General features: G+C 41.8%; 1 protein-coding gene across 6 annotated transcripts in view; it reads right to left on the bottom strand.

The window, feature by feature from the left end:
- The window catches only part of zfhx3b (zinc finger homeobox 3b), a 260,384-nt gene that overhangs the window by 125,995 nt on the left and 117,401 nt on the right, over nt 1–16,988 (bottom strand). For 4 of the 6 annotated variants that reach the window (XM_049718659.2, XM_049718660.2, XM_049718655.2 and 1 more), the window contains exon 1: nt 4,231–6,325. The gene's annotated coding sequence lies outside the window, so the exon portion shown is untranslated. Of the gene's footprint in view, nt 1–4,230; nt 6,326–15,262; nt 15,641–16,988 lie in introns of those variants that run through there. The other 2 variants (XM_049718658.2, XM_049718656.2) reach the window with 1 other exon arrangement.

A 16,988-nucleotide genomic window follows, 5' to 3' on the forward strand; every position in this document is an offset into this window, starting at 1 on the left:
CCTGGTGTGTAATCGTGTCGTCTAATGATGCCAATCTGTCCTATCTCCCATCCCGCAACACTCCATGCTAGCTGCTGCGGCCCAAAATAGGACGTCGCTGCTTTTCTGCACACAGACTACGACACACACACACACACATCACACACACACACACACACACTCTTTCTGTACTACGCTGCCACTTCTGAGCAGGTATGGATCACATGGCTCTGCTCCTGACAGTCAACGGTATAAAACTGACAAAGCAGGATTAAGATTCTAGTCCCCTCCATAGTCAGATTTTTTTTTTTTTAAACAATTGGAATACAGATTTGTACAAATTTATGAGACATACCACCGTGTCCTCGTCTGCGAGGGTATTTCAAATTTGCAATCCTCACAGACAGTGACTCGTGAATAATGTGAGCATACCACGTCATCGTAGGTCAACTGATTCATCTGCATAGAAACACAAGATTATATATTTTTTAAATACAACAGTAGAAAAAAATATATAAATAGGGGAAAATCTAGCGAGCCATCATTCTGGACAAATATGGTTCATGTTTAAACTAATACAAAGCAGTCTTAATGCAGCTGCACAAACACCCTGTTTTAGAGTCGTAAATCTAGGTGTCCTGTGGTGATTTAACCATGATTGTTAACATGATAGCAAACCACAGAAAAACTCTGCCAGACTTGCTTATATAAGGATGTCACTGACAAAGTAAGCAGGAGAAAAAGAGGAGACAGGGAGGAATCGGAGAGAAAAGCCGAAGGGGAAGTGAAGCCTGTTTGGACACTGCCATTGAGAATACAGCAGAGAACACACACACGCACACACACACACACCTGAGAGCACGGCAGTCATGTCGTCCCACCCTCCTTTATCCTCCTCCTACCTCCACCCTGCTGCTGAACAGAGGTCCTGCCCACCGCCAGCTCTCTTTCTGATAGTACGACGCATCGCGTTGCGCCGCCTCAGCTGCAGGACAACTGGAAGAACTGGTCTTTCTAACGCATATGGCCTTGTATATTCAAAAGCATGGGTCAGATTCAAACGGCCGGCTGCGTCTACGGCGTCCTTTTCGCTCACACGCACATGTGCCTGCTTTATTGAACATATATCCACACAACAAGCAACATTAGTGCTGTGACAAAGAAACTTCTATTTGGCATTTTTACCAATTTCACATATTGGTGCCGTTTAATTATCATTCGATACGAGCCCCCATTATCCTAGTGCTCAACCAAAGAGGACTCCCTGTGACCAGGGACATGTCAGCGAGCTCCCCTGCTGGTCCAGTGCCCGCCAACAGGAAGGTGGGTGGTAAGGAGGGAGCTACAGTATTCGGAGACACACTGAGGAGCAGATAGCCAGCGAGGGAGGGAGGGAAAAGGGAAAGAAAGGGAGGGAAGGGGTTACCACTGCCGGAGGCGGCGACCTCCCTTGGCTCGGTGCTACCGCCATACTACCGCAAGCCTATCTATAGTCTCCGCTAGTGTTTGTACGCTCGCCAAATGCACAAATATGCCGAGATGTGAAAAAACAAAAAATAAAAAGCTTTATCCTTGCGCTAGCGTCTGCTCACATGAAAATGCTTAAAATTGACAAATGCTCACAACGGCAAAGGCACACAGACATGCAGTGCATTTACTTAAATCATCACAAATCACGTTTATTCAGCATATGCAAAAATGCATTTTTTTAATTAATCTATATATATCTTTATCTTTACGGAAAAATATTTTATTCATGATTAAGAATTTAGAAAGCAAAATGACATTTGTTAAAAAAAATCCAATTCAATTTAAATTGCATTAAATAAAAAAATTAAAATAATAACCCAGAAGTGTAATTCTAGCATAAAAAATAAAATTACATTTCATTATTGAAAAATGCAAAACATATTCTAGACATAACACTTATGATGTCAATAACGCCACACCATCAAGTGTAAAATTAAAATGGTACATTTTCAATTATTTTTTTCATAAATGTCATCAAAGCCATTGTGTCATATTTAACTCCTTGCAACTCGGCAATGGACAAAACACACACGCATGCACGCACGCACGCACGCACGCACACACACACACACACACACACACACACACACACACACACGCTCTTTCTCTCACACATAAACACACACACACATACGCGCAACCTATCATTCTACAATACTAGACCGGTAGACCTTACAGGGTTTATAATCTACTGACAATATGACAAAGATGCGAGACAGAAAATATGGCTGAGGTAAATATTTCCCCGTGTCTGTTTTGCAAAAAGGGAGACGAGGAGGACGAGGAGGAGGAGCACGAAGAGGAAGAAGAGTGTTGGCGTGACAGGGGAGGAAGGCTGATCACTTGAAATCTACATGCGTGCTTTTCACGCTCGCATCACTGCTGTCCAAATGTACAAAAATCTGCCAACATGCAAAAATCGCAGACTTACATAAGCATGACTGATTTCAACTAATGATACGGAAAAAAATAAGAGCAATAAACATGGCTTTCAATCTCAATGTGGCTGCTTCTCTCCACTCTGAGAGGTAGGGATGTGTTTATCTGACCTCTTCCCCTGATTCCTCCTCTATGACCCATGGCTATCTGACCCCTACCACCCCTAAAACACCCTCGGACCCCCACCATCCACTTATTTCCTCCTCATTGCAATATACATCAACACCTTTTACAGCACTATTATTTTCACATCTTACCTCAACTACAGGCATTCGCTCTACCTCCTCAGCCAAAAAAACAACAACATCACCCTGTTTCGCTACGCACCCCCCCCCCCCCCCCACACACACACACACACTTCCCCCCACCACCCCCAAAGCCCTGACATAGTCCCACGGCTGTTTGGCGAGGGGGTTTCCTCTCCTTGCTTTTTTATCTGTGCACTCGCTCAGTGACCCTTGTTCCCCTTGTTTCTTGCTGTCTGACCTACACCCCCACCTCGAACACACACCATCCTCACTCCCTCTGTGTAAAACAGCCGAGCCACTGCCAACAAATCCTCCTCTTGCCTCTCCTTCGACAACCAAAACTGACTTGGAAAAAAATGCATATTTTGGGGATTTTAAGATACTGATATGCATTCCGTGTTGCACATCTTTGGCCTGTTCCTCCAAAAATTCCGATCTCATTATGCGTGCTACGTGCCTTAAAAATGTGACTTGCACCATGTCAACTTTCCATCATAGGAATGGGCCAATGCATTGATTCCAGTCCTCTTGGAGGTCTGCAGTCAAGTGCTTGTAGTGCGTGCAGGAGAACCAGCCGCAGCCCCGTGTTGCCTGAGAGCCAGCATGCACTTTGCAGGGTTGCTTGGCTGGCGGTCCCGCCTGATCCGCTGCTGTCATGAAGGAGAACCCCGGGCTTCCTTTTTTCATAGCCCGCACGCACTTGCACGTCACGTGCACGCGCGCACGCACACTCACGCCGGATCGATTTGCACGGGACTTGGTCTGGGAACGGCTGAGAATTGACTTAAAAAAATACAAGGCTCGAAAGAAGCAAAGAGCCGGGACCGAATGAAGGAGACGAGCCGAGCCGAGCCCAGCTTAGGTGGGATGAAGCCGAGGGGGGGGAGAGTGGCCGTGACTCGGAGCGGAGGGCTCAAAAAAAAAAAAAGAAAGAAAGAAAGAAAAGATTCCAGGGGAAAGGATCTCGTAAACCACAATACCAAAGCCCTTTCGGACGGTCATGCTTTTAAATGTTTTTGTACAATATGCGAAAAGCGAGAGCTGCGAAATCCGCGAAAGAGTCGCCGGACCAACGCGGAGCCAACAGGCTGGACTTGGAGCGCCTTCCCCGGCAGCGCTCCGTGACGAGCCGCTGCTGCCAGATCCCTGCAAATCCCGAAACACGTCTCTCGACATCCACGACCCCTCCACGCACGTCCCCGTCCCATCCAAAAAGCCCGAATCTGCTTTAAAAGCGCTTCTTTTTCTTCGTCTCGAATGATCCGCTTGTTCTCGTCCGCGGACGAAGAGGAGAGGACGAGCGCTGATGTGAACGCAGGTAACGACACAACGCCTTCGAGGCAGCCAAAAATCTCGAATAAAGCCCGAAACTTGCATGAAAAGAGCCTTTCTTGCAACCAGATTGTGAGTTTTTAAAAGGGGGGGACCAGATCCGCTACAAGTCCACCGCCACGGAGGAGGAAAGAAGCTGAGAGAGAGAATAGGATCGCGCAGCAACAACAACACAAAAAAAGGAGACAAAGTTGAAACTTACAATTTGCCGCTTTGTGATGATCGCGTTTTAATCCAGTTGCGAGACGATGGAGCTAAAGATCCCATCAAGGCGAGAAGAGTCCCCTTTCGGTCAGTTTGCGCTCGGGGGTGGCCAAAAAAAAAGAAAGATCATTGTTGTTGCCGAGTGCTTAGCTGGAAAAGGGGCGCAAGTAGGTAGCTATTAGTTGTTAAAGGCGATATCAAAAATAATTTGGATGCAAAGCAGCCGAGTCCGGAGTTGGAGGCGCGCGAGGAAGAGGTGAAAGTGAGATCTGATGATTGGGGGAAGAAAAAACTCTTTGGATCTTTATTCCTGCTAATTAGTTTCCTGCGAGAAAAAAATGGCTGTGATTAATTCAGTGCGCATGTGCTTCATTACACAGGCACGAAGGGAAGGGCTAATTAGCCGCCTTGTGGATCAATAAGATTCAGCAGAGGAGAGCCGGCGGAGGGAGGGCGAGGAGGAGGGAGGAAGAGGAGGGAGGGAGGATGGATAGATACAAGGAAGGGCGAGAAAAAGAGGAAAGTAATGATCAGGAATAGAAAATATGGAATTAAGAGAGGCGGGAAGTAAGAGTTTGATTAGTGAAAGTGAACGCTGGCTGGCCGCCGAGCTCCACGCTGCGTGCGAGGCTTCCACTCGGCTTGTTCTCCCCCAATACACTTTTTCTCGCCTTTCAAAAACACTTGTGATTTTTTTAAAAAAAAAATACTTTTTAACGCTCGTTTTGCACGTGATTCGCACACATAAAGCGATGTATGATGTAGGTTTACTTTAGTTATTTCTCCCACTCCTTCTTCCATGCATGAGTTCGCGATGACTCGTCACTGTACAGTTGAGCAGCTTAAAAAAGTAAAAAGCGGCAGGGAGAGAATATTACTATTCAGCCTAATGTAAATGTTGTGCTTTTTATTTTTTAAAGAAATATTAATTATGCACGCTGTCATAGAACATCATCTACAGGGGAATTTTACGCGCGGTTGCAAAAGTGCGTCCATGATAAAAGCGCTCAAATGTGACTTGATAAATACACAATCGATGTGAAATTGTCACTCAATGGTGCACTTGTAGAAAATACCGCTACATCGCCATATATAATTCACACGACTCCATGGGAATGTTAGTTTATATTAACATATTTTTAAACTAACAACGTAATGCGCATTTGAGCTTGTGTAGGAGCATTTTTTATTATTATTAACATGCTGTAAGAGAGAAATGAATGAATTTGTGAGAGATGTTTCTCTATGACACGTTAATAAATGTACATCGGTCGTTTAACATACATTATTATTACGTCACTGGAGGGGCAAACATTTTCAAATATTTTAGAGTGAAATGGAAATTCCTCGGATGATGCTATTGTATTTTAGGGGCTGTAATACACTGTTTGTTTTAGTTGTGTGTAAATACAGTGAGGTTTATTTTTCGCTTGTAAAAAAAAAATTGTCCTTTGCGTTGCATGGGGGAGGAGAGATCTATAGCTATTGGGGCAAGTGTCATACATGGAAGAGATGAATCTGATAGTGAGGAACATAGAGCATGTCATCGTATTGCGAACAAATAACGCCATTAAATCCTTTTTTAAATTTAATAACAAACAAAAAAGTGAGGTTGCTCTTCCCTTAATCTCACGATGCTGTATTTGCTTTGTGGAAATTGCTAAACTCACTTTTATGAGAGATATACACTATAGTCCCCTCTCTCTTGTATAATAAAGTATTTAATATTTATACCCACTGTCCTCTGTGTCTATAATTGCACAAACATACATTGAATGCATTGTGACGATGATGTTGTGCTTATTTTATGCTCACTATATATACAGTCCAGAAAGTCCAGGCGGCATCTTGAAGCGATCACGTAAGGTGCCATGTTTACGGAAACAGTGTGGATTGGATATTCTCCGCTGTAATACATTCCAGTACAGGTCAGAACGTAACGCCTATAGGGTTAGTCCAAACATGACTTACATGAAAGCGAAAGAATTGTTTTAAATAGACATGCACGTGTAAAGCGGCGCGCAGGACTTGATTTTATATTTACTTTATAAGGTTATGGATGTGAAAGCTCGCGATGATCTTAAGGTCCCGTGCACGCACCCCCCCCCCCCCCCCCCCCTCAACCCCCATCACACTGCTAAAATATATGCTACGTTGCATCCTGGCATTTCCAGCACACTTGCCGTCCACAAGTTGAGGCATGCAATGATACCTGTTTTTAAGAAGGAAAACACTCGCGCGCGCACGCACGCACGCACGCACGCACAAGTGCATGGTTTGCACTGCTTTGGCAGAGTGCAGGAATCTGGAGGATTTGCGACATGTCTGCTCTCTCGGGAAGAAGACATTGTAAAAATGAATAGGTTGAAAATAGCGTGCGAGGGGCTTGGAGATAATAAAAGTGAGGCCGTTGTAATTTGAGGCTTGTATGGAGGCAGTCCTGCAAAGCCCGTCAGTGCAAAAGCGGAGTTTACCAAAGTGTATGCGAAAAGGCCCGAGTGACATTAGTCCATCATCATCAGCTGAGGGGTGGGCTGTGGGCGGGGGGGTTCTGTCGTCTAGGTGGAAGGGGCGCTTCATGCTTTTAGGGCCTCTCTGAAAAGGGGGGGTTACAAAAAGCGTGTGTGTGTGGGGGGGGGGGGGTGCTTTTGTGTGAGCTGCATTCAATTGCGCCTCTCAGTGGGAAGGGTAAGCGTCCACGTGCCAATTTCAATAGGCGGCACATCCACCAGTGGCACTGCACATTGAACACAACCTGTGGCGATAGAACAGTCCGCGGACGCAACAAAGGCACAAATAGTGGCTTCAAGTGCAAAAATTAAAATATAGGCTGGCTGTACAGTATATTTGAAAAAGAAAAAAATACACGAACGCACAAGCATCTCTCAACAGTTTTTCATTATTAGTCGTATTAGTATTATTATTTTTGTTATATTTATGTGTGCGTGCATCCGACAGGGGCGTGCACAAATCGAACCCCAAACAAAACACAAAGGGAAACGGACGAAATGGACATTGATGAGTATTTAGAGATCAAAGATTCCATATCGAGACAAGCCATAACTTTTTTTTTCCAGATTTTTTTTTTTTAAACTCGAGCTTAGCTGAGAGCCGAGGCTGCATTATTAACGAGGAATATTATTGTTAGATGTCTGCTCATTTGTGGGTAAACATCAGGCGTAAGATGAATATAGTTATTTAAAACAGTTTTAAAATAGAAACATACAAAGGAGACTGTATGGGCTTAAGATGGAATGACGAACTGTATTTAAAAAAATATGTAAATGTAAGTTTTGCATCTGATGCAGGAAGTTGATGAAAATACAGTCTGAAAGGTGCTATATTGGAAATGCAGGTTGATATAATTCAATATGCAAGGTGACACAATCGTATTAGAATTCATTTTGACATTGAAATATGATTTGTAAATTGTTGTGATTTTATACAAATGTATTATTAAATACACTTTGCAATGTTTAGTCTGCGTTTTATTTGTTTGTCGACGAAAAAGCCAAGTGTTTGAGTGTGTGCACCATGAACAAGCTGAGCCATGTAAGGGGTCGTGTTCTCCCCACTTGCACTTGGACAGCCCGGCCAGGTGCAATGGGAGCGCCCTCTTATGTTCAGCCGGACTACAGGGACCGTGCAGCATGACTGCAGCTCCACGGGAGACAAGCCCCCGGACCTGCGCACTTGGCTCTCGCATAGGAGAGAGTCGGACCGGTTCTGGCTTGCTTATGGACAACACATCAACACCAACAACACTGGGTCGAGAAAGCATGAATGCATGACGTATGCGAGCGAAAAGAAATTGTCGCAGCACACCTCCTATCGTTAATGGTAGAATTTAATAATTTTGTTTATGTATAATTTCCAAGATTACATAAATTCGTAAATCAGTTTGAAAATAATTGGAAAGTATTTTTAGTCTGTTAGGTAACATGCAGATATACTTTTTAAATGACTCATTTCAAATTAACGTAACTTGATTAAAATGTGACTTCGGAGGGGGCGGGGCGGTTGTAATACATATTGCAAATAAAAATATTACATATTTAAAAAAGTGCATGCAATAGCCTACATGCCTTTTAGTTCTTTGGGTTTCCTAAATTATACATAGAATTGAATACACGAGTGTTTTTCAATTGATGCACGCTTTGTAATCGTCTTGTTTACGTGTCATATTCAAGTAGATTGTGTTATAGGCATATATTTGAAATGTTTTATTTATTTTCTTTAGGAGAGGATGCATTCGATATTACATGTGAAAATCTGGAGTGTCGTGAATGGGTGTGATACTGATGCTTTGGCCATCCATATTTTAAATATTTGGTTTAGTGTCTCGCTTATTTCACGTGATAATTTCCATTATTTCACTGCACATATGTTTTTTATTATTTAATTTTAATTACAACGCTATTCATTTTGTTTGATATTTCATTTATTTTGTACCATGAATGCTAATGTGAATAGGCCTACTCTATGAATATTAAAATTACGTTGGACCAAGAGTTTTTCACGTATGTGCATATCATGAAATGCCTCCAAGCACAAAATGATTTGGAACAAGACAGCGTCTATTCGCGTGTGCAGCTTGAGGTGAGAAATCAGGATGCGTGTCCTTCTGCTGTTGTGATGTTGAGATTTCGGATTAAAAAAAAAAAAAAAAGTGGCCGTCTGGTCAGTCTTTCTCATTTACATAAGAAACAATCAATTCATCTCTCTCTACATTATTTGTCCCGCCACCCTATTAATGACCCTATGCATAATTCAATAAGATTTTGAACGTTGGACTAATATTATATATATCACTCTAAGTGCGGTATGTAAATATTTTGAAATCTCATATACACACATATATATATATCGTTTTATAGGTTTATACATTTGTGATAATTTAAATTTATAAATTTGGTCTATTAAAAATCGAATAAAGCAACTCAAAAATTGTACATCTGTGCTTCTGTCTGCGTGCGTAAATGTGTGTGTGCGCGTGCCTGTACGCGCGTGTGGCGTGAGCGTCATATTTTTGCTGTTTTTATATAACTGTATATGTTAATCAATTAGGTTAGTTTTGATTGACTGTATTTGTTATTTTTACATCGGAAAATATACACAAAAAGACGAAGTGTGCTTGCGTGTGTGCGTGCGCGAGTGGGTGTGCACGTGCGTGTGCGCGTGTGGGGTTGCGCGTGTATGAACAGCCTTTACAACGTCATCACACCTCCCCACTGTGTCAGAATATTATGAAAAATTGTCTGAAAACTGGTGGTAAAAATGTTTTCTTTTGGTTTGTTTTTCTTCATGTTTGTACGTTATAACGAAGGCCTTTGACGTTTTGTTTTGTTTTTTTGCCAACTGGGAACTGTCAGATCTCAGTTTTCAGTGCACACACATAATAAATCTATACGTAAAAAATATGGACAGGGGGGAACAAACGACTTCTCAATAAAATATGTGTGAATATTTACAAAAACATCTTTAGAAATAAATATGAATAATAATAATTTCACATTGTCTGACAGATTAATGTGAAGAAGTCCTGCAAGCTGTAGACCGCGACTCGGACTTGGGTCGTGTGCGTTCGTGTGTGATTTTTTTATGTGCTTGGAAGAGGTTCACTGAGAAGGAGGGTTCCCAAATCAGAGCCATATGAGCCCTCTAGGCAGGAGCAACACTGGTAAGTCGACCCAAACAGAACAGAGGATAATCACCGCGCCACAATGCCAAAGCCATTAAAATGCCTCTTTGCTCTTGAATATACAAACTTAAAGTAATTTTCCTTCATGTCAAGAAGCCCCTCCAAAAAAGCATGATGAGATGAAAGTTGACATGTGGAAGAGTTGCATGAGACAAATACAGACCAAGGATTACTGCCAGGGGTCAAACCTAAATTTTGCATTGCAGCCCGGATGAGCTCGACATCACTATGATGTGCCTTGGGTCAAATTTTGAACAAAAGACCTCCTGAATAAGGGCGACATTTTACTTTATGAAATGTATTGGCAGAACGTTTATAAAAAAAAATAAGAAGAAAATGTGGGGTTAAAGTTGATGAAATGAGCCTAATTAAGTAGGTGGACAGGTATCCTCTGTAGCTAGCTTGCAAGCTAGATAACAAACTCGAAGGATAGCTAGTTGGCTCGATAACTAGACAGCTATTGTAGCTCAGCAATTTGTGGTGCCTGCTGGATCCAGGTAGCCCACAAGGACCAGTATAACTCAAAGGCCATCTCTAGTAATAGCTTTACAGCGATGGAACGTTGGGATTTTCTAGCAATGAGGCTACCATTTATGATATTTATCTGTTTCATAATCATTTTTAGAAATCATTGACATGAACAGTGTCTTCACATCATTAACTATTAATTATAAAACGATTAAAGGTAGTTAGAGCAAATGTGTTATTTCAATAGTGTGCATTAAAAACTGGTTGCCCATCACAGCACCCTCGAGGTAGCTCTCAGTTTCTAAAAGGTTAGTGACACCCACAGGGTAGCTAGAATGTGGGCTTGACACGTCATTGCTACAATGCGGCTTGGGTCACATTTTAAACACGACATCCAGAGCAACCTCTATTTGTCACATTATAAAATGTGTTCAATGTTATAATATAATGCGGGGTTGAAACAAGCCTAATTACAAAGGTCAGGTAGACAGCTAGCTAGATAGCTAGCGAGCAAGATAGCTAGCGAGCTAGCTAGGCGGATTTTGTAGTTAGACAGATAGTGCTCGTAATTGTGATGCTAGTGTGCAGGCAGGTGAGCCCACCCAAACACTGAGGTGGTGGGTGGACAGGGTCACTGGGAGCTGCTGTCCTTCAAGTGGCTTGCCCTCAGTTAAGAGGCCCCCCTTTACAGTCCCCAACATTTCCAGGGACCCATAAAACCTTGTGATTAGTAGAGCTGTTCCATTTTTAGGTGTTAACTCGTTAAAGTTAATAGAGATGGTGTTTACTTTTGCACGACACATGCACACACATGCACATGCGCGTACACACACAAAAAAACATGTAACGTTACAGTATTACAGTATTGTACAATATTCATACATTTATATAGGAAACTACATCAAATTCTGTTTCCATGCAAATATTATTCAAAAAACAACCCATCAAACAGCTTCCTGAAAGCATTGTATGGTGGCACGAAGAGGCTACTTGCACATTCCAGAAAAAAATGCAAATCTTTTCTAGCTAACAACGAATGACCCTGGTCGAGTGGTAGAAATTCAATTCAAGTAACCTGTACAGTTTTGCTTGTGTCTAACAGGAGCACACGTGTTTTGGGGTTATCAAAACACACCTCGGTGGTAGCAAGCCTGCCTTGTAGGTTCCTTTCTGCTCGGCTTCACAGTGTCAACACGCATTCACAAATGTGTGACGGACAGACATTAAGGGCAGCGCACGAGCACTTTTAATTCCGTCAGATGTGTGGCGTGCTGAATAATTTTGTGCCAACTATGCACAGTATCAACAAGCCGAGCCCCCATGTTGTTTTGATGTTCGTGCTGGCAAAAAGATAGCAACATGAAAAATTGTCTCTAAATTCCCGAAAAGGTCACGCGCGCGCACACACACACACACGCACGCACGCACGCACGCACGCGCACACACACACACACAACCCCTGGTCAAATGACAGTGATGTGATATTCTCCTACATAGTAGCTCAGAGGATAAAACCAGGGACATGAGATCACACAAAACACATGACACTCAAAAAACTACTGTCTTGTCTAATATGCTTATAATTAATAGCACAACTAGTACTATATGTAAGCTATGTCTCAATATACCTCTGTTTCAAAATTGATTTGCTCGATGTAATCTTTTTAAAATGTTATGCAAACAGTCGGCAGTATTATAACTCAATCCCTTTCTTGATAGTATATTTAAATAGATTTAAATAATTCAACAGTTTGTGCATGATTATTTAATTGTAGCTTGTTTTCATAGCTTGTTTGACCACCATATGCAGAATAATATAGACGTGTAGACACACATAAAATAGTTTCCCAACTACTGTGTGACTAAGTGACTCAGTAAGCTGCTGTAGTGAAACCATTTTTTTGTAGAAACTACTCAAATATATGCCTGCGACTGTGCGGATGGTTATTTCTTCTGTCTACGTGTATTTTGCTGCTTTGTTTGTGTTCAAATATCCGTTTAGAGGTAAAAACACAGCAACTAATGACATTTATGTGGTAACATTAAATGAACAGACTTAAAGGCAAAGTTATGTGCTTTTATATATATATATATATATATATATATATATATATATATATATATATATATATATATATATATATATATATATATTTTTTTTTTTTTTTTTAACAGAACCCTAATTGCTGTTATGTTCATAACTGAGCAATATTGGAGCAAAGCTTATCCTATTACTCAGTGAATATAAGGTGATACACTAATGAATAAATAGGTGTGAAGTGAAACTGTCAGTCTGTCATGCATTTGTACATTTTAGAAAAGTATGAACAAAGACTCATAACCTGTCTTTTTCTTTTTGAATATATATACGTATATACACACACACACACACACACTATCTTTTATGCATTTGGCTATGCAAAACTACATCTCTTCAAGAAGAAAGATGGAGGTGGAGGCTTGGGTCACAGGAAACGGGTTTTACCGTGGTCTTTTTAGAATTGTAAATGTATCGCATAGGCCATGCTGTCAAATTATATATATCTTTCATGTATGAAATCATGCATGTCTTTTCCTCTAAAAGGGGGAGGGCCGCCACAAAGGGAGCGAGCCCTCACGCAGGAGAACAGTGTGCAGCCCTCATGAAAAATAAGCAAGTGTCGAAGCCATGGGCGAGGTGCGCGGCTCCATCAGCACACAGGCTAGGGGGGAGACACGCACGCACGCACGCACGCACGCACGCACGCACGCACGCACGCACGCACGCACGCACGCACGCACAGACAAACACACACGCACACACACACACAGACAAACACACACACACCTGCACACAGAAACACACACACACACACACTGTGCTCCAAACTCCTGCTTTATAACCACTGCCCTGTTGTGAATCAGCTGACCCCAAATGAGACTTCTAAGAAAATAAATACCCAAGATGATGTTGATAATTACCTCCAAAATAACTACTATTCTGCATTCAAGGATTTCAAGCATCTTATTTTTTGCCTCATCAAAATGTCTTGTCTGAAGACGCACAGCAAGATAGAGAAACCTCTTCATTTTCTTTAATACCACCACTCATATCAGCTATCCAAATTTCGTTAAATTGACTTTGAGCTTCACAGAGCACAAAGGAATAAAGTTTAATTTCATAGTGAATAGATAAATCAAGTCAAGTTGTTACCCGAGAACAAACAACAATCACAACTTCATTTTAGAAAGTAGAACATTTCAATATCTCATACTATAGTTCAGATCACCTGCAACATTTGAGTCATTTAAGTGAATATGTGCTGCCAACGTATGCAACAACTTGAAAATCAGACAATAAAAGTCAACGTGTGAAACCAAGTTAAATAAAAATGACCGGTCACCCAGAATGGAAATACTTCACACAATGGAAATAGTTTAGAGCTACGTGCTATGAAGCCCATACTGCACATAACAATCGCAATGGCTAACTTGGATTTTGCCAAAGTCAAGGCAATGTACATATTATATTTGTTTAAACCAGTGCTTTATTGTCATTATTTATTATTATCTATTATTTTCTGTTATGCCCCCCATGGAAGAAGAGAATATTTTAGACACACCCTCCTCGGTGACTATAAATAGTATAAATTGTCTATGAAACTGTAATAAGAATACCTCTGCATAATATTGTATTCTAATTAACATGTCCCCTGGCATGGGACTGCTGCCCCCTAAATAATAAGGGGTCCTATTAAGTGCAGTGTGAAAAGGCCTTTACCCCTTTTTCCTGAATATTTATGCTGTTTTATCCTTGTTCTTTGAATTACCGCTTCTTTTGGCCAGGACACTCGTGCAAAATATTGTTTTTCTTCTGGTTGAATACACAGTGGATATAAAAAGTCTACACACCCTAGTTCAAAAGCTGAATTTGTGTGTTATAAAAATGAGACCGAGATGTCCTTCCAAAGCTTTTTCACGAAACCTTAAGGCTTATGTTAGGAAACAAATATTGTCAGGAAGAGCCTATTAGAACAATTGAATTGTATTTGAGGTTATTCAGAAGAACTTAAAATGGTGGTGAATGTGCGCTGACCCTTATTTACTTTAATTCTCAACACAGCCACATGCTCATCTATAAATGTATGTGTATACACTTGTACAGCTTGTATTTCCCCTCACAAGCAGATTTATTTTGGGGATTTCAATTGATTTGTACTGTCACCAGTCACATTAATGATGGAGACAAGTTGTTTTTTTTAATCACAAAAACCTGTCATTTAAACGGGTATGATGTAGAGTTTTTTTATATACACTGTAGGTAAAATAGACTGCAGGTCTATACCACTGCAAACTACAGCTGCATAGACAAACACATTGTTGAATAAATTCACCTGACAGTGCCAGTCAATGTCAGTTATCACACCGAATGATTACATATGTGATGGCAGAATTTTCAATACATCTCTTGGACCGGATCTCATTAGGTTGTTCGGGTGATGTGTGTTGCTGTGAATCTATGATATGTATTTCAATCATCCGACAACGTAACACCGACAAGACCTGTGAGTGCGTGTACCAGCTTGTAGCCCGTGCGGCTTTTGATAAGCAGACACTGCAAGGGTCCAGTACAGAACCCAGAGAGATGCTCTATTAGCCAAACAATGTCCACATATTGAAAGTCTAGTATCCAAAAGGAACAAAGAACTGAGCAGAAGATGAAAGCGAGACATTTATCAGCCAGTAGTGTGTATGTGAACACAGAAGGGGAGCTAACAATGAGGAGGACCGAAAGTGAGGATAAATGTTTTCAAAGCCCAGCAGACGACGATAAAGGGCTCAGGCTTTGGACAGCAGGGAGAGGGGATGGTCATCGCCTTACCTGATGGAGTTTTTGGTCTCACTTCCTCCCACGCCGACTCCTCTCTGGCAGCGCTGTCTTTTCAAGTGTCTGTTTGAAGCCAGCGGGCAGAAAGGTCACGTTCTCCTGGTCACAGTAGGCTCGTCCAAACAACGGTGGACAAGGCGGGTCGGCCGGCAGCTATTGCCGCTGTCCTCACTTCTGTCTTTGTTGTGTAGTTAAAAAAAAAAAAAAAAAAAAATTGTCGAAAGGTAAAGCTATTAATTTGGTGCCTGGGCACCTGAAAACATTTTGGTGATGTACTCCTAGAATTCCAGGTACTTCCAGGGTTTTCCAAAGCTATACTGGGATTTTAGGGACTCCCGAGTCCAAGAAGAGTAAATCAGGCTGAAGCATCACCTGCAATGAGAGACCAAACTTTAGTTTAATATGCAATTCAATCCAGTGTTGTCAAGAGAGACATTTCTGTAAAAGAGCTAATCAGCTGTTCCTAAGACTAGAAAATGAAGCTCTATTCATTTGTAAGCAACTACAGGAAGACGGATTCTTGTGATTATATTTAATTTCTCTCCTCGTACCGCCGTCGACTTTGAAAAGGAGAAATGACAAATATTTCCGGCGAAACTTAATTTTCTCGTAAGCAGAGCAAGACATATTCCTGTAATAGCATACATAATTGCCTGCTCTGCACAGGATCTCTCGCACATGACAACAAAGTCTCAGAGACAATACGTATTTATTCTGCTGTCAATTCCAGTGGAGGGAAAAAAAAATGCTTAAAAAAAGACTTTGAATTTCACATTGGGCCCGGTTTGTGAAGCCGGGTAAATATGCTTGTCATGTGTTCCAATAGTTCCTCAGCAACAGATTTAGTGGGGGGAATACAGGAGGGAGAGGCACACACTTTGTGATAAGTGAATCGCTCTTTTGAAGTCACTTCCATTTGGAAACATTGCGTGATTATTTTTACCTCTGTGGTTGCGACTCAAGTTAAAACCCGCGTTTAATTGTTCCCAAGAGTTCTTATTGTGTCGCTGATAAGGAGCTCAGGGAGCAGCGTTTAAAATTGCGTCAAAAATAACTTGACTTTGTGCTCATTGGCCACAGGTCTGAAAGAGTGACAAAGAAAGACTCGACTTGGCTTCTCCGATTGTAATGTGCACTCAGCCTTTCTTAATGCTCTTTGTTTGAATATCAATTCAAACAATGACCCCCGAGCCATCATAAATAAAGACGGCACAGTGCATTAGTAGTTAATCAATAGAAAAAAAATTTTTTACGAGGGTTTCGTCAGCAGTTTGCGGCTGACAAAGTATCAACAATAATTTGTCGTCTGCCTCCCTTTCGCAATGCCGCCACTTCAAGGTTGGTCAATGCGACCTGTAGAAGCATGTTTGTCGGATCAATAGCCCACCCACAGCAGCGCCGCGGGCCATCCCTGACCCGGCCCATTGATTAGGCCTCGCTCAGCTGCCAATGGCAATGTGATGCATGTGACACCAAGCTAAGGCAGGAGCAGCGAGGAAGGGGGATGCTGGATTGCCAGTGGCAACCCCACAGCACACCACAGATAAAAGTCAATTCCACTTAAGCAAATCATTGACAACTAAATAGTTAGCGCGCGGAAGAATTCGGAGAGTCTCCGACGGCGGCGGCTGGATGGCTTTGGGGATTTCCGTAAATATGACCCCGTGTCAATGGGACATGAGCGCTACTTCAATTTGTGCAGGTAGCATGACCCCAGCCT

This window comes from Syngnathus scovelli, chromosome 4 (genome assembly GCF_024217435.2).
Source record: "Syngnathus scovelli strain Florida chromosome 4, RoL_Ssco_1.2, whole genome shotgun sequence".
In the NCBI taxonomy this organism is placed as follows: Eukaryota; Metazoa; Chordata; class Actinopteri; order Syngnathiformes; family Syngnathidae; genus Syngnathus; species Syngnathus scovelli.